This window comes from Hylobates moloch, unplaced genomic scaffold, assembly GCF_009828535.3.
Source record: "Hylobates moloch isolate HMO894 unplaced genomic scaffold, HMol_V3 SCAFFOLD_20, whole genome shotgun sequence".
NCBI classification, from domain to species: Eukaryota; Metazoa; Chordata; class Mammalia; order Primates; family Hylobatidae; genus Hylobates; species Hylobates moloch.
This window is the reverse complement of record NW_026652295.1, coordinates 286,035-307,114: the sequence shown is the minus strand read 5'-3', so window position 1 is coordinate 307,114 and position 21,080 is coordinate 286,035. Positions and strand designations below refer to the sequence as shown.

The following is a 21,080-nucleotide window of genomic DNA, read 5'->3' as shown; positions in this document are numbered from 1 at the left end:
AGGGGTAAAAATATTTTCTAATGGATTAGCACAGTAATATCAATGAACTAATGTTTTCAGATGACACAGATCCTCAGATTAGATCCCACCCCCCCAAAACAATTCATCTATATGGTATTTCTAAATATATGCTATTTCTGTATCCTAAATAAAAGGACTCAAAAATTGAAAGCAAAAGAATGCCAGCCCTACCCCACTCCCACCACCAAAAAAAATGTTTGCTAGGGAAATATTCATGAGAAGAAAGCTAATGGTGCTAAGTTGATATCACACAAAGTATACCTGATGGCAAAATGTTATTTAGGAATATATTAAGGCTATTGTGTAATGATGAAATTAACAATTTGCCAGGAAGATAAAACAATTTCTAAACTTAGGTACATTTAATAATACTAATAACTTCAGGCTGGGCAAGGTGGCTCACGCCTGTAATCCCAGCACTTTGGGAGACCAAGGCAGGAGGATCCCCTGAGGTCAGGAGTTCAAGACCAGCCTGGCCGACATGCTGAAACCCCATCTCTCTTAAAAACAGAAGAATTAGCCAGGCATGGTGACAGGCGCCTGTAGTCCCAGCTACTTGGGAGACTGAGGCAGGAGAATCACTTGAACCCAGGAGGCAGAGGTTGCAGTGAGCCGAGATCACGCCATTGCACCCCAGCTCGGGCAAAAAGAGCAAAACTCCATCTCAAAAAAAAACAGTAAATAATATATTTACTTCAATAGATAGAATTTTTTAGTTATTGGGATTTGCAATCCATAAACATACTAGTAGATTTTTAACACAGTTTTCTCAATATTGATGGATTAAGCAGTCAAAATAATCATCAAATGTATAGAAACTTTGAAAAGCACCGTTAGCAAGCTTAATTAATCTGGCAGAAATTTGTAGAACCTTCTGACTTTAGTTAAAGATTGACCACATTCTAGCCACAAACAAGTCTCAAGAAATAAAAAATTGGTATCGAATTAGCTGACCACAGTAAAATTATATTAGACATGAGTAACAAGAAGATAACTTTTAAAACCCTGTATATATTTGGAAATTTTATTTAGTTTTTGTAGAAATGGAGTCTCACTATGTTGCCCAGACTGGTCTTGAACTCTTGGCTTCAAGCGATCCTCCCACCTCAGCCTCCCAAAGTGGCTGGATTGCAGGTGTAAGCCATGCCTGGCTGACATTTGGAAGTATTAAAACAGACTTCTGAATACCACATAGGTCAAAAAAGAAACTATTAACAAACATTAGAGAAATTGGTATCTGAACAGTAATGAAAAATTTTATATCAAAATGTGGCTTGCAGCTAAAGAAACACTTCAAGGCAAATGTGGAGTTTAAGTGCCTGTGTTAAAGAGGCAACGAGACTGAACATGAGCTATGCATGAAACTCAAAAAAGAAGAATGAGCTCAAAGACAGTAGAGGGAATGAGCTAATAAAAACAAATGAAATACAACACAAAGATGCAATGGAGATGGTCACATCAATAAGGCCAATAGCTGGTTCTTTGAGAACACGTAAACAGAAAATCACAATCTTGGGACCCCAAACTCACTAAGCCATTGGGAAAAGTTAACCTTGGGTTAACTGCTCCTGTTTTGTTCCTAAGTAGATAGAAGGCCACATACCTCCCTAGGAGGCCTCCCTCACAAGGTACTTCCCTGTGGGCCCAAGATCTTTACCCTAAAACAATGTTCTGTTGAATTTCATCCTGACAATGTGAATTCACAGCTTATCTCCACAGGCACAGGACAAAGTCAGGACTGGATGTCATTTCTCCCTCACCTGAGACAAATGCGTGTGTGACTGCCCCCCGTTTGCTCTGTCTCATGTCAAAAGCACACTCGCTGGGCAGGAGAGGAACGCACAGTTGACTGTCCCTCTGCCCCCTTCTTTTCACTGGCAGCATATGGATTCATGGAGCCCTAATCAGAGCTTCGCAAGAAGGTGACCATATCTTCCCCGTTTCTTTCCTCTCCTGCCCATTGTTTCCCCTCTAAATATTGAAGCCCTGATGTCTTCTTCAGAGAAAGCACAGATCACAGGTGTTCCTGTGGTCCTGCGTTTCTTTTTCCCAGTCACATCCTATCAAAGGAGAAAAAGAGGAGATACAGAAGAAACAGTAGGAATACAGAGGGAAACAAGGAAACATATACCCGCTTTTGAAAATTAAGATATTTCTATGATAAAACAGCTCCTGAACACAGCAGCCTGGGGACCAGGACCTCAGCTGGAGGATGGGTGGGAAGCGCAGGCATCCAGAGAGAAAGCCTCTGCTGGCTTCACCACTCCCCACTCGCTGTGATCCCGACCACACAGGAAACAGCACCGAGCCAGCCCTCCCCCCGCCCCGAGTCCTGTCAGTCACTCACACACGGCTTACACACATCCTCATCAGAAAAGAACAACATTCTTTTGAGTGGGAAGACTCACAGTTTTTTCAGGTTTACTATCCTAGGCTTGACATACCAAGTCACAACACGAAATCCCATTGTGTGTATAGGCTGATGGATTATATATTATCCACGATGACATTTTGAATGACAAGTAGGTTTTGAAAACGTAGGTTCCTGATCAGACGTTTGAAAAATGCCACTGTTTGAGAATAAAACGCTGCTGGCTGCCGACACACAAATGATGGTCAGAGCCGCGCGCGAGCCCAGCCCCACACCTGTGCAAAGCCAGCCTCCCCACAGCTAACTCCTCCAGACTCGCTGAGGCAGAGGATGAGGGAAGAGTGCCTTGGTGACTTGCTTTTTGCCTTTTTAGTTGTGTGTGTGGAGCAGATAACCCTTAACTTTGTCTGAGGAGTTGGCTCTGCAGCCTTACAATGCATTGGGGTGACCCGCTGGACTGTCACGTCACAGCCAGCCTAGGGCAGGAACCCAGGCGTCTGCACTTATCACGGACTCCGGGTGGTCCGAAGTGCACCACGGCTTGCGTGCCACAGCTAACAGCTTCAGCATCTGTGCTTCCCAGGCTCGGTCACCGTGCCCCTGGGCTGTTTGTCAGACACTGTCCCGCGTTTACATGGATTAGCAGCTACTCTCGAGATAGCATTTTCAGATCTGCATAACTATCCCCATTTTACACAGGAGAAAACTGCAGTAAACAGGCCAAATAATGCCCAAGGTCACGTAACTAGGTAGAGATAGCTCAGACGGGAACGCAGTCTTGCTCAGCACCCGGCCCCCTCACCACTGTGCCTGAAGGTAGTAGCACTGTTCATGCACAGCAGACTCTCCTGAGTGAGAGCCCACTGTCAGAGGAACCCTCACAAAGCAAAGCCCATGCTCAAGTCTGGGAGACTCCACAGTGGGAACTGACAGCAGCCCCGGGGCACGGGCGATCTAGGCCTGGGAGGCTGTGGGGCTGACGTTCGTGTAGTTCTGCTCTCAGGGGCTGCACAGGCTCTCCAGGGAAACAGAAGGGGGACCCCATGTGCTCCACGCCAAGCAGAGGTGCAGGTACCGAGCAACAAAAGGGCTGTTCTTGGCCCTCTCCTTGCTTGCCATGGGCAAATCTATCATCACAAAAGAGGGAAGCATTTAACCGAAGAAAGCTAGACTGACAAAAGTTTGGAATGAGTTTGATTATTTTCCCCAACTCCCTGAGACTTCTGTTTAGGTGTGAAGAAATTAGACGTGCCGGGTGTACTACTCAGAGACCCCCACGGCTGTGAGGACAGCAAGAAACCACAGTGGGCTTCTAGATGTCCACTGAAGCCATGGAGAGGGTGGGTGAGATCATATGGGATGAGATGAGGTTAGCACAGAACCACGAGGTGGACCAGGGCTGAGGGCAGATCACAGAAGACAGGGCTGCAGGAGGGAGCCGGGAGCACAGAGGCTCTAGCCAAAAGCAAAAGGATACATCAGTTTGCTGTTTAGAAGATGTCTTCAAACTTAGCCATTTAACTGATCAGTGTCCTAGAGTTTTTGGAAGGAAATCGACACAGCAGTTTCTCTACCCGCTGCCCCTGTATCCTCATATGCCGCCTTGCATTGATGGGAGAAATACTGCATTCACGGAGACACTAGGGGTGTGAATGTCTATGTGCTGTTACATAACAAGCTAATTATTCAGCTGTGCCAATAACAAAACTGCTATGATGCACAATGATGTCCTCAGCTCCTGCCAAGCATGTCTGCACAGGTGTGCCTATATTTAACCGTTCCTGCTAACCCTGACATCGCCTTTCATAGGCATAAAATGCGGTGCTTTTCCAAGAAACTTCATGTATGATTGTTGAGTTCCTGTGAAGTGAGCAGAATATTTTTACATCTGGACTTTACCAAGGAGACAACTGAAGCTAGGAGACATTTACTGCGTTACTTATAATCACAAGAGCTTGTGACAGGAAGGCAAGGAAACCAAGACGCACCAAGTCCTAGTGCAAACGCCTCTGGTCGTGGGGATGAAAACAGTGTGACCTCAGGAAATATCGCAGCTCCTGCCACTCTTCTTAAGAAAGGTGTCCTGGGATCAGCTGCTTGCTCCAGAGTGCTAAGTAAATGCCCTCCACCTATGGGCTAGAAAGGCCAGGGCCTTGCCCTAAAGAAAGGCAGTGGTTTGTTTTTTTTTTTCCCCCAGAGACTTGTTTTAAACTCACATCAAAACTTACACATCCAGCCAGACGCGGTGGCTCACGCCTGTAATCCCAGCACTTTGGAAGGCCAAGGCAAGCGGATCATCTGAGGTCAGGAGTTCAAGGCCAGCAAGACCAACATAGTGAAACCCTGTCTCTACCAAAAATACAAAAATGAGCTGGGTGTGGTGGTGCATGCCTGGAATCCCAACTACTTAGGAGGCTGAGGCAGGAGAATCGTTTGAACTCGGGAGGCAGAAGTTGCAGTGAGCTGAGATTGAGCCACTGCACTCAAGCCTGGATGAGAGTGTGAGACTCCATCTAAAAAACAAAAACAAACAAAAAAAACTTACACATCCAAATGAATTCTGCCCTCGATGTAATTTATCTTCATATGCAGTAGTTGGTAAACCAACTGTGCGGACGTCATCTTAAAGATGTTCAGAGGTCTCTTAAATATGGTCCGGGTATTGGATGAGATTTAGAAGTTAGTTTTGGTAGATGTGGGGATGGTATTGGGCCTGTGAGAGGAAATTGCCTTGTTTTTAAAGCCGCCTGGAGATGTACACAGGCTCGAAACAAGGTGGCATTTGGGCTGGACTTCTGCAGCAGGATGGCAGCATTATGTTTATGTGGATGAATCACACGTCCTCAGAGCAGATGAGAGCTCTGCCGCCTGGACGTCAGAACATTCCATCTGGGAGTTTATCTATTTGTTGAATTTTCAGCAAAGCACAGAACCAATCTGCAAACCCCAGAGAAGTGGAGTCCCATTGCTTTAGAGAATCACCTCTGAAGGTCTGAGCACCTGCCCGACGTCGGCCCTGAACAGCTGCGCCATAGCCTGTGCTTGTCGCCTCCCAGCTCTCCCGCTTTGAGCTGTGACGCGGGAGACTGAGTCTGGAAGACAGCGAATCCTGACACTAGGACTTGGCGGTTTGATTTCTTCCTGGGCAAGGATCTTCAGTTGTTTCAAGTTCCATGGTCAAGTCTTAGGCAAAGTCTGCAACCAAGGGCCGGGCGCGGTGGCTCACGCTTGTAATCCCAGCACTTTGGGAGGCCGAGGCAGGCGGATCACGAGGTCAGGAGATCGAGACCACGGTGAAACCCCGTCTCTACTAAAAATACAAAAAAAAAAAAATTAGCCGGGCGTGGTGGCGGGCGCCTGTAGTCCCAGCTACTCGGAGAGGCTGAGGCAGGAGGATGGCGTGAACCCGGGAGGCGGAGCTTGCAGTGAGCCGAGATTGCGCCACTGCACTCCAGCCTGGGCGACAGAGCGAGACTCCGTCTCAAAAAAAAAAAAAAAAAAAAAAAAAAAAAAAAAAAAAAGTCTGCAACCAAGTGTCTCCAACCAGGCTTCGGGTGTAGATTTTACAGAGCAGGGCGATTCTCCACCACCCATCCCACTGCCTGGGCCTTGCTGCATGGGACCGAGGACGGGGCTCCTGATGGTGGCAAGATGTCCCCAGGTGGGACAGGGACGGTGCAGCTCACTGAAGATAAGGAAGAGGAGGGCAGGCGGGCAGAGGTGAAGCCTGGCTTGTTGAGCGTGTGGCAGCGAGTGAGGTGCTAAGAGGTGTGCCTGGAAACAGTCAGGACGATGAGGTGCTGCAGAGAATGCCACAGCCGATGACTGGAAACTACATAACCAAAGCATCTGTCAGGCTAGACTGACGAATGCATCAGGCAGGGGAATGTCCCTCTCCCACACCCGACCCTCAGGGATTTCTCTAAGGTGAGGAAGAGATTTTCTAGTGTAAGATATCAGGGGTTTTTTCCTCACTATTCAGGAAAATACCATACACTAAAGTTTCCTTTTTATAAAAGCAGCGACTGCGGAACTGGCAGCTCAGACATCCCCATTGCTGGGGGTGGGGCAGCCTCTGGGGGTGTGCAAGCCCCACCTGCAGCCTCGAGGCCCCCAGGGGCTCTCCCACCCTGGCTAAGATGCTGTTGTTAAAACTCACGGTTCAGTAAGTACCGCCTGCCCTGTCTTTGTGTGCAGGACTCTGTCCAGTTAAACCTTCAGCAGTGGAAGGCTGCCCCTGGCTGTGCACCGGCCCTTGAGCTGGCTGCACCACAGGGACAGGCAGGGTAGCCTGGCCCCTCCCTCCACCCTCCGTATGGAGGCCACCGCCCAGCCTCTGCACCCTGGCGGGGCGGAGGGAGAGGTGTGCTGCTTGACACCCAGAGGAAATGCATCTGCGGCAGTCCCCCTTATCCCTGCTTTCACGTTCCACGGTTTCACTGACCTGCACTCAACCGTGGTCCAAATCTAGTAAGTGGAAAATTCTAGAAATACGTAGTTCCTGGGTTTTAAAAGGTGCACAGCTCTGAGTAGTGTGATGAGATCTTGCACTGGGATGAGATTCATCGCTTTGCCCAGGGGATCCACGATGGAGGCGCTGCCTGCCCCTTAGCCACTGAGGAGCGCTATCCCTGAAGAGGCCGACTGTCCAGGTGGCCGTGCTTGTGTTCAAAGAACCCGTATTTTCCTTAATAACGGCGCCAAGGTGCAAGAGCGGTGATGCTGGCAATTCAAATTGCCAGAGAGAAGCCATCAAGTGCTTCCTTTACGTGAAAAGGGGAACGTTCTTGACTAAAAAATAATCAAAAGCTGCCAGGCGCAGCGGCTCACGACTGTAGTCCCACAAGTTTTGGAAGCTGAGGTGGGCAGATCACTCGAGCCCAGGAGTTTGAGACCAGTCTGGACAACACGACAAAACCCTGTCTCTACAAGAAATACAAGAAGTAGCCAGGCATGGTGGTCCCAGGTAGGGGGGTGAGGCTGGAGGATGATTGAGCCCCACAGATCAAGGCTGCAACGAGCCTTAATTGCTCCAGTGCACTCTGGCCTGGTCGACAGAGCCATACCCTGCCTCAAAAGAAAAAAAGAAAAAATTTGTAAGCTGAAGTTGCTAAGATCTACAGTAAAAACAAATCTATTCATGAAAATGTGATGAAGGAAATTTGCACTCGTTTTGCTATCACATCTCAAACTGCAAAAGTTATGGCCACAGGGCCTGATAAGTGCTCAGTTAAGGAGAAGGCATTAAATGTATGGGTGGAAAACATGAACAGACACGCGTCCTGATTGACAGCGCCTGGATTTAGGACTCCATGGTTCCAGGCGTCCCCTGGGAAGCATATCCCCTTATTGACAAGGGGGGCCACCATGAAACTGATCTTCTGGGTCCCAGATTTTCCATGTACCACTGGCAGATCCTATGAGAGAAGCCTCTACAGAGGCCACGTTGTGACCTTCGCACGACAGAGAGAGAGAGAGGGAGGCAGAGACAGAGGAGGGAGAGAGAGACAGAGAGAGGCGGGGGAGAGAGAGACAGAGAGAGGAAGGAGGGAGGGGGAGAGAGAGAGAGACTCCCTGCAGGCTTCACCAAGGCCAGGCCAGAATGAGATCCTGCTACACTTCATTTCAGGAACCCTCAACACCCTTTCATTTGTAAGAAAATCCCATAAATGCTTTCATTCCAAAAAATTTGTTTCTTCATAAAAATAGGCAATATCTTTGATAACTCAGCTTGCAAATGAAACTCAAGTAATTTTGGATATTTTAAAACATGAAGATAGTCATTTAAAGAACACACACAAAACAAGTGATGTAAAAGTCATTAGGCATTCGGACTTCCTAGGCATTGCAGAATTTATAAAACTCTCCAAGTCAGTGTCTCTGAGCACGTGCCCTTAGGTCAACATAAGAAACTAACATTCCACATTCTAAAATGGGGAGCTTCCTAAGCCCTCCTTCTTGGCTCAAAACAAAAATTCTCCTTCTCTTTGGACTGGTCTGTTCCAGCTGAGCTGGATGTAAAGCCTCCAATTTCCTTGCCTCCTACCCGATACTCTTATTTTTTTGAGACGGAGTCTCACTCTGTCACGCAGGCTGGAGTGCAGTGGTGCGATCTCGGCTCACTGCAACCTCTGCCTCCTGGGTTCAAGTGATTCTTCTACCTCAGCCTCCCAAGTAGCTGGGATTACAGGCACGCACCACCATGCCCGGCTAATTTTTGTATTTTTCATAGACGGGGTTTCACCATGTTGGCCAGGCTGGTCTCGAACTCCTGACTTCAGGTGATCCTCCCCTCCTCGGCCTCCCAAAGTACTGGAATTACAGCTACCCAATACTCTTCATGGAAAAGGCCCCGTGAAGAGCAGGCCATCACATTTCTGTTTACTCAGAAGTGAGTTTTACCACACAAGCAGGGTGCCTTGGAGATTGCAGTTGCAACATCCACCGGCCGGGTGGGACAAACAGAAGCTGCTGTCCTCCCCTCTGGAGTGGAGCAGAACCCAGGCATTCCAAGGCTCTCAGCTCTGTCACTAACCTGCGGTTACCAAGCTCGGATTCTGGACACCCATTAGTCATTTTGTGAAAAGGTTGTAAACTGTAAAGTGTCCCACAGCTATCATCTCTCTCTGTATCAGGTAGCTGGTCTCTTCCCACAATAAGCCACAATAGAACTGCTGTGCTGGCACTTTCACCCTCGGGGCGGGGACAGAGGTGTCTGGTGGGCACTCCTTGCGCCTGCACTATCCCTTCCCGAACGGCTACAGGCTCCATTTCGTGTGGTGGACCAAGCCCCTCCACTTCTCCCTCCATCCTGCTTAGCTGCAGCTGGAGCTTCAGGAGCTGAAAGCCGCCGTGGTCCCCAAGGAAGGTGCGGTGCCCGACGCACAGCCGGCCACGGTGATAATGCCTGGCTCCTTCCTAATTGCACAAGAATCGCTTCCATTTTTATTTCATTCAGACCTGAATAAGAATCTGTATTTTAGTAGTACTGATGTCATCGTTTATCCTAATTGTACTGTTTCTATAAAATGTTAACATTGGGGAAACTAGATGAAGGGGTATATGGACCCTCTCTGCACTAACTTTGCAACTCTTCTCTAAGTCTGAAATTATTTCAAAATAAATAGTTGGGGAGAAACCTGAGGGCCATTTTCCAGACCTGTTAGAAGTTCCAGTAACACCCAAACAGCACTTGCCCTTGCCACAGAAGGTCTGCAGCAGGCATGAGAGCAGGGAGGTGGCTGGAGCGGCCGTCAGAGCTGCACGTTGGCTGGTCCGGTCTCCAGTTAGCTCTAGGAACCTCGCCAAAAAGACTGTGCCCATTCCCGTTCGCCACTGTCAGCTGTGCAACTAAGCCCACCTAGAGCCCTCATTCTTCTTTGCTGTCACCGGTTTGACAACTCTCCAAAATGGGACTGGGGTCAGGATGGATCTCTGGACTTGAGGATGGGTGACGTGCGTTTCCCACTTACAAAGAGCCTTGTGCCCTGAGTCAGAATTTTACCAGAGGGAACACCTCAAAAACCTCTGAGGAAACAGATTCATTTCTAACTCCTTTTTTCATCTATTTTTTCCGACAACTATTAGTGCATGCCTCCTGTATGTGAAGTGCCCTGCTAGTCAGAAACGAATGGCTGGTCCGGAACCAGCATGTGGCCGCACCGTGTCTAGTGGGTCCCTGACTGCTGGCGCAGGCTTGAGTGTCATTCTGATTCCTTCCCACCATCCCCTGACCACAGGCAGGCACGTCCCTGTGACTCAAGAGAACCGTTTGTGCCTCGGTGAACTCATTGTCCTCAGGAAGCAAGTGAACGCAGGTTAGACCAAATTAACCTCCTCCGGTCTCATCTGCAAATGCCGCCTGCCAACTCCATGGACAGCCAGGACGCAGTGGCCTCAAATGACAAAGCCAAGCTCTTCAGCCTCAGATGCATTTCACTCCTCATTTTCCTGTTGCCATGAATAGCGTTCTCCTTCAAAGATCCCCCACTCACCCTGAAACCTTCTTGAATTATTTTGCCTCCATCTCGTGCCTCCTCCCTGGCCAGCCTCCTGTCCTGCCCATGCTTTCCAACAGGGCTTCTTGGATCCAGCCCTTTCCTCACTGTCCCCCTTTCACCTGACCCAGGAAGAATAACATTCTAAAGGAAAGTCCAGCTATTCTATCAACATGAAAATTGTGGTGACTTTGACACAATACAAGTTTATAACCTGCTCCCATAGAAGTCCAGCGTGGTGTGGTGGTGTTCCTGGTCAGGTTGCCCCCGAGAGGCTCTCCTTTCAATAGCAGCTCCCTCCTCCCGGGGCTGGCCTGTGGCGCACTCTCCACCCAGTCCTCAGCTGGAAATGGGAAACCTGAGGCTTGCACGGCAGGACTCCTCTGGGGAGGGCCAGGCCAGGACACGGTCCTCCTGCCCACATTCCTTCAGCCTGGCTCAGCCCCCACGCTTAAGACCACACCGAAGTCCAGGGCACATAGAGTCTGGCCATGTGCCCACCACACACGTGATAGACTGAGCTCAGCCAACTCGTGCAGTTCGTAACAACATAGAAACCCTCCTCTGTTCTCCATAAACTGCCAAGCTTGCCTCACTTCCTTCCTTGAGAGGATACCAGACGTAGATTTCCACAGGTTACTGTCACGTTTTCTACCCCAGTCCTTGCCATTTGAATGTCTTTGAAGACCCACCAAGCAATATAAGATCGAAATTCCTGGGTCTCATCAATGCCAGGTCACCAGCTCTGGTTTTCAGTCCCCAATCCTAAACTGGCCTCTGGGAGCTGGATGTTCCATCTGTGCCCCGAGGCTTCCCTGCTCTGACCTCTGCCTTGGCAAACCAGCACCCAGCATTCTGGCTCCTGGATGCCTGTGAACGACAGGAACCTGACAGGAGAAAGGAGAAAGAGGATGGGCAGGTGGCGGGAGCAGCCGTGCCCCTGGTTGGAAGGCCACCTGTCCTTTCGGTCACCCTCTGCACTGGAGGCGAGTCTGTCCTTGATTTTCCTCCTCCAGGCCCTCGGGTGGGAGGGGCTCTGCAGCCTGCACCCGCCCCTGCCCCCCCATGCTGTGTCCTGTGTTTCCACAGGACCTTCTCTCACCTCTGCAAACAGCCGACTTTTTAAACCATTGCTGAATTCTCCCAGTTTGTGGGTATCATCGGATGGATTCCTGGTGAGATGTTGCCTGGGATTCCTGGATCCCATCAGCTTCCAGCTGGATGTTTAAGTCCAGGCCAGCCCTGTCCCTGCCTGCTTCCTGCCCTGCCCCCACAGTGTCCATGGCAGACTTCACCTCTCTTCAGGCCACGCCTCAATCTTCATTTTCTTTATTCTCAGACACCTCCCAACATCCAACCCCAGCTTTAGGGGTGCACAAGCATTAGGGGCAGCTTGACCACCCCAACTGCTGATTGGTTTAGCCCATTCTCTGCTAAGTTTGTTTTAAAAAGGATTAGAGGCCGGGTGCGGTGGCTCATGCCTGTAATCCCAGCACTTTGGGAGGCTGAGGCAGGTGGATTTCCTGAGGTCAGCAGTTCATGACCAGCCTGGCCAACATGGTGAAACCCCGTCTCTACTAAAAATATAAAAAATTAGCTGGGCATGGTGGTGCACAGCTGTAATCCCAGCTACCACGGAGGCTGAGGCAGGAGAATCACTGGAACCCGGGAGGCAGAGGTTGCAGTGAGCCGAAGTCGCACCACTGCACTCTAGACTGGGCAACAAGAGCAAAACTCCATCTCAAAAAAATAATAAAAAATAAAATAAAAATAAAGAAGATTAGACACCTCCCACACTCAGTCACCACCTACCACTGGCTTTGGAATCCCCTGTATTCCACCCTCTGCTCACTAATGAAAGTCTCCTAAGATGACCAGTGGCTTCCAAATTGCCAGGTCATACCCACGTTTCAGATCTTATCTCATGAGGCTTTTGGACATTTTGATCGGTCCTTCAAATAATTTTTCATAACCCAAGTTGTTTTGGTAAATGTTGAAGAAAATACTAAAATAAAGGTAAGCAAAAAAAAACCAAAAAACAAAACAAAACAAAACTCATAGTCCTAGTACCTAGAGACCACTATTAACGTTTTACTGTATAGCCTTCCGGACTCTTCTGTGCTTATATATTACATGGATTATGTTAAGGAATTAATAATACATAACGTAGCAACCACCTTTAAAATACGATCATCTTGCCTTATTAAAAGTATGAAGACATTCATTTTAGTGGCTGCATTGGGTTGCATGGCGTGGACTTGCCTACCTTTGGGAACGTTGATTGTTGCCCATTTTCCTTGTTGGAGAATGATCTTGTGATGAATGAACTCCTTAGTACTTCATATCTATTCACTCTCATTGTTTTCTCAGAAATAACTGCTAGAAGTTAAAGCCCCACTGCCAGCTGTCAGCCCCCACACATCCCCTTTCTGCATGGTTGTTTCCTAGGAGTGCACCCTTTTCCTAAATGTAGAAAAGGAGGAAGAGCTGCGACGTGGTTGCAGGTGTCAGACTCCCCCATGGAGGGAAATCTGTCTGCCTGCCTGGGCGCTAGGACCAGACAGGTGCCGGGGAAGAGGTGGCAGCGCTTCTCTGCCTGGAAAACAAAGTGAAGTCTGAGCCGGGTATCTCTCCGGCATCCTCCTGCCTCCAGGGCATCACCACGTCCTCCTGCATCCGGCATTATGTTCCCTGCAGGCCTTTGCTGCTGGTGCAGTGAGACTTTACTTCCGGGTCAGCATTTTAGTAAGAGGTCTGACAAGCAAGGCTATTGACATCTTGAAGGTGAAGTCCATGCTTTCCTGCTTTCTGACATTCCTCTGGCCCCATGGCTTCAGTGAAACCGCACCTTCCTGTTTCCCTTTGAGCCCTTCCTCCTCATCTTTCCATCTCCTTCTTAGGCTTCTCTTCCTCCACACAGCCCCTAAATTCCAGCAATCACCAGGCTTTCCCCCCAGAAATCACTTCTCTGCTTACGCTTCCCACTTGCTGTACCTGTAATGGTGGGGTGGCGGTGGGGGTCCAACCCACTCTTAAAGTATTAGCCACCAAGATGCCCTTGACCCCTTCTTCTCTCAGACTTCAAATTCACCTGCCCAGCTGCCTGCTAAGCACCACCCGTGTAATTTATGGATCTCAAAGTTGTTGGGCTCAAAGCGGATTTCACCTCCCTGCCCCTCAGTCAGGGCTCCCCTGAGCTGTCTGTGTCGGGGGTACACTGCTGTCCACCCAGCACATAATCCACAAACCCAGCCATTCCCCCGTGTTCTTCTCCCTCATGCCTCCCCACCTGGCCAAACACCACCCATCACCAACTTCACTCTGGAGCAACCTGTCCAGTGGGCGACGACTTCATCATCACTGCTCTGGCTGACGCAGGCCCTGGCCACCTCCCATCAGGAAAACCTACCAGCTGGCCTCCCTGCTTCCCACCACCCTTTTCCGCCCCAAATGCAACCTCCGCAGCACAGTGTGATAAGTATTTCTGTATCTGGATACTGGATACCATACTCTATGCTATTCTTCCACCAAGACTTTCCAATGCTCTTACTGCATACAGAATACAGCAGACAGCCCTGCAGGATGTGCTTCCTGACCACCTTGCCTGCTTTAGCTTTCACTCCTTTCTTTACGTACCAGAATCCACACCTGGATTTTTTGTGATTTCCATGTTGCACACCTCCAACCTTTTGCTAATAATGTTGGTTGCCTGGAATGTCCTTCCTTTCTCATATATGTGACGAATTTGACCTCTCCATAAGTTTCAGCTCTCTTAGCCATTCCTAACTCTTTTTTTGTCCCCACAAATAAATGCTTTTCTTTGTGTTCCCAAAATGCTCTTTGAAAATGTATGCCATCACTCTTACCACATTACATTGCAGTTACAAGCTTTTACAACTAGACTTTGAGATCCAGGAAAGCAAGACTATGCCTTTTCCATGTCTGATTCCCTGGTTTCTATTCTAGTATCTGGCACATTGACACTCAATAACTTTTTAAATACATGAGTAATATTTGTCTTCCGATATTAGAAGAGCTGCCATTAGAACATGTAATAAGCTTACATTTAGCCAAAAGAGATAGGTTTAATGAGCGAAAATTATGAAAGGACCAATTCAAACTTAACACGAGAGAAATCTGGCAATCAGAGCTGCCCAGAGATAAAATAGGCTGCCCTGAATGCTGGAGAGTCCCATTATCTCTGGGAGATATGAATACACAGGCCAGACAATTAGACAGAGAATTTGGGTAAACGGTTGGACCAGTTAGCCTTGAAGTTCCTCTTCAGGAACCCTTGTACAATGTGGGAATGAAAATTGCTTTAGCCATTATGGAGAACAGTATAGAAGTTCCTAAAAGAACTAAAAATAGAACTACCCCATATGATCTGACAATCCCACTACTGGGTATCTATCCAAAGGAAATACATTACTATCTCAAAGAGGTGTCTGCACTCTATTTACTACAGCACTATTCACAACAGCCAAGATACAGAAACAGTGCAAGTGTGCATCAACAGGTGGATGAGGAAAGAGGCTGTGGTATATCTACACAATGGAATACTATTCAGCCACAAAAAGAAGGAAATTCTACCATTTGCATACAACATGGATGAACCTTGAGGATGTCATGCCAAGTGAAATGAGCCAGGCTCAGGAAGAGAAAGATAAATTCCACATGTTCACTTGTATGTGGAATCTTAAAAAGTCAAACTCAAACAGTAGAAGGGTGATTATCATGGGTTGGGGTCGGGTGGAGGAAAGGGGTAGATGTTGGTCAAAGGACACAAATTGCAGTTCTGAGAAATTCTGGAGACCTAATGTATGCATGGTGACTGTAGTTGACAATAGTGAATTGTATACTTGAAATTCATTATGAGAGTAGATCGTAAGTATTCTCACCACAAAAAGTAACCATGTGAGCTGATGGGTACGTTAACCAGCTTGATTGTGGAAATCATTTCACAATATATATGTGTATCAAAACATCACATTGTACATATTGAATACATACAATTTTTAAATGTCAATTATACCTCAAGAAAGCTGAAAGTACTATTAAAAACAGCTCTGAGAGTCTGTAATTCTAAGGGTTGACTAAATCCTTAACAAAGATGGGTCCTGGAATATCAATAGAGACAGTGGTGAGAGAGCGAAGTACACTAGACGGCCCCACTCTCAGGACCCAGGTGCACAGATCCTGCCTGAGACTGAGGCTGGACCTGGAGAACTGAAAAGTCCCCAACATCATTAATATTAGGCTTGATATGAGCCTAACATTGAGTGACAGCATCAGTCTACTCAGGGGAGGAAAACAAGCATAAACATAGCCCCCCGTCTATGGTGGGGAGGGGGGCTGCAGAGACTGCTGAAAGGTGAGGGTGGAATTCTCTACCACCCGGGCTCTATCTAGCAAAATCTACAGAAGCCCACTGCTAGAGAGTTTTAACAGCCACTAAAGGTAATGAAAGCAAAAGCAAAAACAAACCCAGCTCAACTGCTGACTCAGTTAACTCTATCCTCCACCCTAATGAAGAGCCTGCGTATTTCCAAATGTATATGCCATTTACCTCAGTAAATTCTTTTCTACACATATCTGTGCCATTCAATCAAAAATTGAGACACAATAAAGATTTAAGAAAAAAACATTTTCAAGAACTCAAGCAATCAACAGACCACACACACAGATGACCAAATGTTGGAAGTATCAGATAGGACTTTAAAATAACGACTAATCTATGAAAGAACCTAGTGGAAAAAGTGAACAACATGTATGGACAGATAGGAAATTTTAGCAGAAAGTTGGAGACAATAAAGAGTTGAATGGAAATGTTAGAAATGAAAGTAGTGTCAAATATAAAGAATTCCTTCAATGAGCTTTTAGCAGAATGAATATAATGTAGTAAAGAAGTCAGTAGAAACTATCCAAAGGAAATAAAAGAGAAGACCAGGGGTCGGGGGGATGGCACGAACTGAACACAACATCCTAGAAATGTGGAATATCAAATGGTCTAACATATCCTTATTTGGACCTCCAGAAGGAGAGAAACAAAATGAAGGTATTCGAAGAGATAGTAGCTGAAAATTTTCCAAAATTAATGAAATACAACAAACCACAGATCTAAGAGACTCTAAGAACCTTAAGCAATATAAATACATTTATACACACACACGACACACAGACACACACATATGACACACAGTCCAACTAGTGTTTTGCAAAGATATGCAAAAAATCTTAAAAGGCAGCTGTAGAATTACAGATTTCTTATCTAAAATTATGCAGGCCAAAGACAATACAGTGAAACTTGTTCAGTAGCGGTTTCCCTTTCTGGCAGTCAATCAGGGTCTGAAAATATTAAATGGAATATTCCAGAAACAAACAACTTATAAGACTTATATTGCATGTCATTCTGACTAGTGTAATGAAATCTCTTGCTGTCCCACTCCAGCCTTTGTTCATCACAAGAAGGGTGAGTATAGCACAAAAAAGATATTTTGAGAAAGAGGGCAAAAGAGAAAGGCCACAATCAAATATTATTCTATTTTATTATGAGTTATTGTTGTTACTCTCTTACCCTGCCAAAGTTAAAAATTAAACTTTATCATAGGTATGCATGTGTGAAGGGAAAATAAAATCTCAGCCACTACACCAAAGGGAAAAGTTAAGCTTGAGGACTGAGTCATGCAAAAACTGCCTTTTGTTCCCAAAAATACTGCTGTAATTTCACTTGCTTATTTTGTCTTATGAAAAATGTAGGTTTACTGAGTGCAAGGCAAGTACCTAATTTTTCCTCTACCCCCTCCTTTTCATGTGTAAAACGTAGATTCACTCAGTCCTAAACAAAGCCTCACAAGAATGTAACCACTTGCTTCGTGGCCCTTTTTCCCCCTTCCTCCTTTCTTCTATTTGCTTTTTGACCTTAAATACTGAAGTCCTCAAAACTCTTGGGAAAAAGCACAGGCCACAGATCCTACTGTAACTTATGTTTTCCCCTCAAGGTGCAGCCTCAACCTTTGCAAAATAAACCACTAAACGGATTGAGATCTGCCTTGCTCACTTTTTGGTTTACATATATATTATATATTACATATATATGTACATGTGTGTATACATGTATATATATGTACATGTATATATGTGTACACACATATATGTGTATATATGTATATATGATATATATACCATTTGATCCAGTGATCCCATTTTTTATATATATACTTATATATACACCTATATGTACAAAAATAGTTTATATAGGATTCAATAATAGTCACATTTGCAGGAATCTACTCAGGGTCTTAGAATGCATCTCCTGTGGATAAAAGGGAAGAGTATACTGAGAGAAAAAACTGCTTACCTAGAATTCTATACCAAATAAATGTATCTTTCAAAAATGAGGATAAAATATAGATTTCTTTAGATATTCTATCCGTGACCATTTATTTGCAGCAAACAGTGGCTGAGAAAATCACAGCTGAACTACATTGGAAAGTGATGCTACACGGAAGTTATTTTAATAGTATCTACACACACACCAAAGAACACTGGAAATTGTAAAAATGAAAATATATAATCAAAGGAATTTTTCTTACTTTTAGTTGCATTCAGGACATAGGCATGGGAAAGACTTCATGACTAAAACACCAAAAGCTATTGCAACAAATGCCAAAACTGACAAATGGATCTAATTAAAGAGCTTCTCCACAGCAAAAGAAACTATCAGAGTGAACAGGCGACCTACAGAGTGGCAGAAAATTTTTGCAATCTACCAGTCTGTCAAAGGTCTAATATCTAGAATCTACAAGAAACTTAAATTTGTAAGAAAAAAAGAAACAGCCCTATCAAAAAGTGGGCCAAGGACATGAACAGACACTTCTCAAAATATGACATTTATGAAGCCAACAAATATATGAAAAAAAGCTCATTATCACTGATCATTGCAGAAATGCAAATTAAAACCACAATGAGATACCATTTCATGCCAGTCAGAATGGTGATTATTAAAAAGTCAGGCAACAGATGATGGTACGGCTGTGGAGAAATAGGAATGCTTTTACCCCATTGGTGGGAGTGTAAATTAGTTCAACCATTGTGGAAGACAATGTGGCAATTCCTCAAGGATCTAGAACCAGAAATACCATTTGATCCAGCAATCCCATTACTGCATATATAGCCAAAGGAGTATAAATTATTCTACTATAAAGATACATGCACACTTATGTTTATTGCAGCACTGTTCACAATAGCAGACTTGGAACCAACCCAAATACCTATCAGATAGACGGGATAAAGAAAATGTGGTGCATATACACCACGGAATATTATGCAGCCATAAAAAAGAATTATATCACCTCCTTTGATGTGGATGAAGCTGGAAGCCACCCTTCTCAGCAAACACAGGAACAGAAAACCAAACACTGCATGTTCTCACTCATAAGTAGGAGTCGAACAATGAGAACACATGGACACAGGGAGGGGAACACCACACACTGGGGCCTGTCAGAGGGTGGGAGGGGGGTGAGGGGTGAGGGGAGAGAGAGCATTAGGACATATACCTAATGCATGCGGGGCTTAAAACCTAGATGGGTTGATAGGTGCAAACCACCATGGCACATGTACACCTATGTAACAAGCCTGCACATTCTGCACATGTATCCCAGAACTTAAAAAAAAAAAAGACCAAGCAAAAATAGGAATAATGTACTCTAGAGTTTATAACTTATGTAGAAGTAAAAGTTATGACAGTAACGGCACAAAGGATGGAAAAGAACCACAATGTCAGTGTTCTTATCCCCTGTGGAAGTGGCATAGTGTCATAATTTGGACGTGCTCCGCACCCAGATCTCATGTTGAATTGTAAGCCCCAGTATTGGAGGTGGGGATTGGTAGGAGGTGACTGGATTGTGGGGGTAGATTTCTCATGATGGTGTAGCACCATCCACTTGATGCTGTTTCTGTGATAGTGAGTTCTTGTGAGATGTAGTTGTTTAAAAATGTGGCATCCTCCCACTCTTTCTCCGGCTCCTGCTTTTGGCATGTGACATGCCTGCTCCCTCTTCACCTTCTGGCATGATTGTAACCTTCTTGAGGCATCCCCAGAATCTGAGCGGATGTCAGCATCATGCTTCCTGTCAGCCTGCAAAACCGTGAGCCAATCAGATGTCTTGTCTTCATAAATTAGCCAGTCTCAGGTATTTCTTTATAGCAATGTGAGAATGGACTAACAGAAAATTGGTACCAAGGAGTAGGACATTGCTATAAAGATACCTGAAAATGTGAAAGCAGCTTTGGAACTGGGTGACGGGCAGAGGTTGGAAGAGTTTGGAGGGCTCAGAAGAAGACAGGAAGATGGAGGAAGTTTGAAACTTCCTAGAGACTGGTTGAATGTTTGTGACCGAAATGGTGACAGTGATATATGGACCATGAAGGCCAAGCTGAGGAGTTCCCAGATGGAAGTGAGAAACCTACTGGGAACTGGAGCAAAGGTCACTTTTGTTATGCCTTAGCAAAGAGCTTGGCTGGATTGTGTCCATGCCCTCGGGATCTGTGGACATTTGAACTTCAGAGTGATGATCTAGGGTATCTGGCAGAAGAAATTTCTAAGCAGCAAAGTGTCAAGAAGTGACCTGGGAGTTTCTAATAACTTACATTCAGATGCAGAAGCAAAGAATTAAGTTAGAACTTACATCCGAAAGCGAAACAGCCTAAAGCTTTGGAAAATCTGCAGCCTGGCCATGTGGTAGAAAAGCAAATGCCCGTTTTCAGGGGAAGAATTCAAGTGGGGTGCTGAGCAACTACCTGCTGGAGAAATTTGCACAATTAAAAGAAAGGCAAGTGCTGATAGCTAAGACAATGGGGAAAAGGCCTGGAAGGCATTTCAGAGACCTTCAAGGCAGCCCCTCCCATCATAGACCCTGAGGCCTAGGAGAACTGAATGGTTTCATGGGCCAGGCTCAACGCCCCACTTACCTGTGCAACCTCCAGACACTGCTCCCTGCATCCCTGCCACTCCAGTTCCAGCTGTGGCTCAAAGGGGCCCAGGTATAGCTTGGGCCACTGCTTCAGAGGGTGCAAGCTGTAAACTTTGATGGCTTCCCTGTGGTATTAAGCCTGCAGGTCTACAGAATGCAGCAGTTGAGGCTTAGGAGCCTCCACCTAGATGTCAGAGAATGTTTGGAAAAGCCTGGATGTCCAGAGAGAAGCCTGCTGCAGGGGCAAAGCCTTCACAGGGAACCTCTACTAGGGCAATGCAGAAGAGAAATGTGGGGTTAGAACCCCCAGAGTCCCCACTGGCACACTGCCTAGTGGTGCTTTGAAGAGAGGACTACTGTTTTTTAGACCACAGAATGTTAGATCCACCAACAGCTTGCACCCTGTTCCTGAGAAAAATCCATCAATTAAAAAAAACCAATTGCTGCCCACGGTCACTGTGTGGAGGTTGCATGTTGTCCTCATGTCTGCGTGGGTTTTCTCCAGATGCTTTGGTTTTCTCCCACATCCCAAAGATGTACACATTATGTGAACTGGTGTGTCTGTGCCTATTCCCTATGCCACAGTCCATCTGGGTGATTGTAGGCGTGAGTGTGAGTGCCTGTGATGGGATGGTGTCCTCACCAGGGTTGGTTCCTGCCTAGTGCCCTGAGCTGCTGGGCCACCCACAACCCTTAACTGGAATGAATGCATTAGAA

The 21,080-nt window shown here is 46.2% G+C and overlaps 1 long non-coding RNA gene across 1 annotated transcript in view; it reads right to left on the bottom strand.

The window, feature by feature from the left end:
• Positions 1-21,080, bottom strand: part of LOC131382166 (uncharacterized) — a 38,372-nt gene that overhangs the window by 12,575 nt on the left and 4,717 nt on the right. The gene's annotated exons all lie outside the window — the stretch shown is intronic.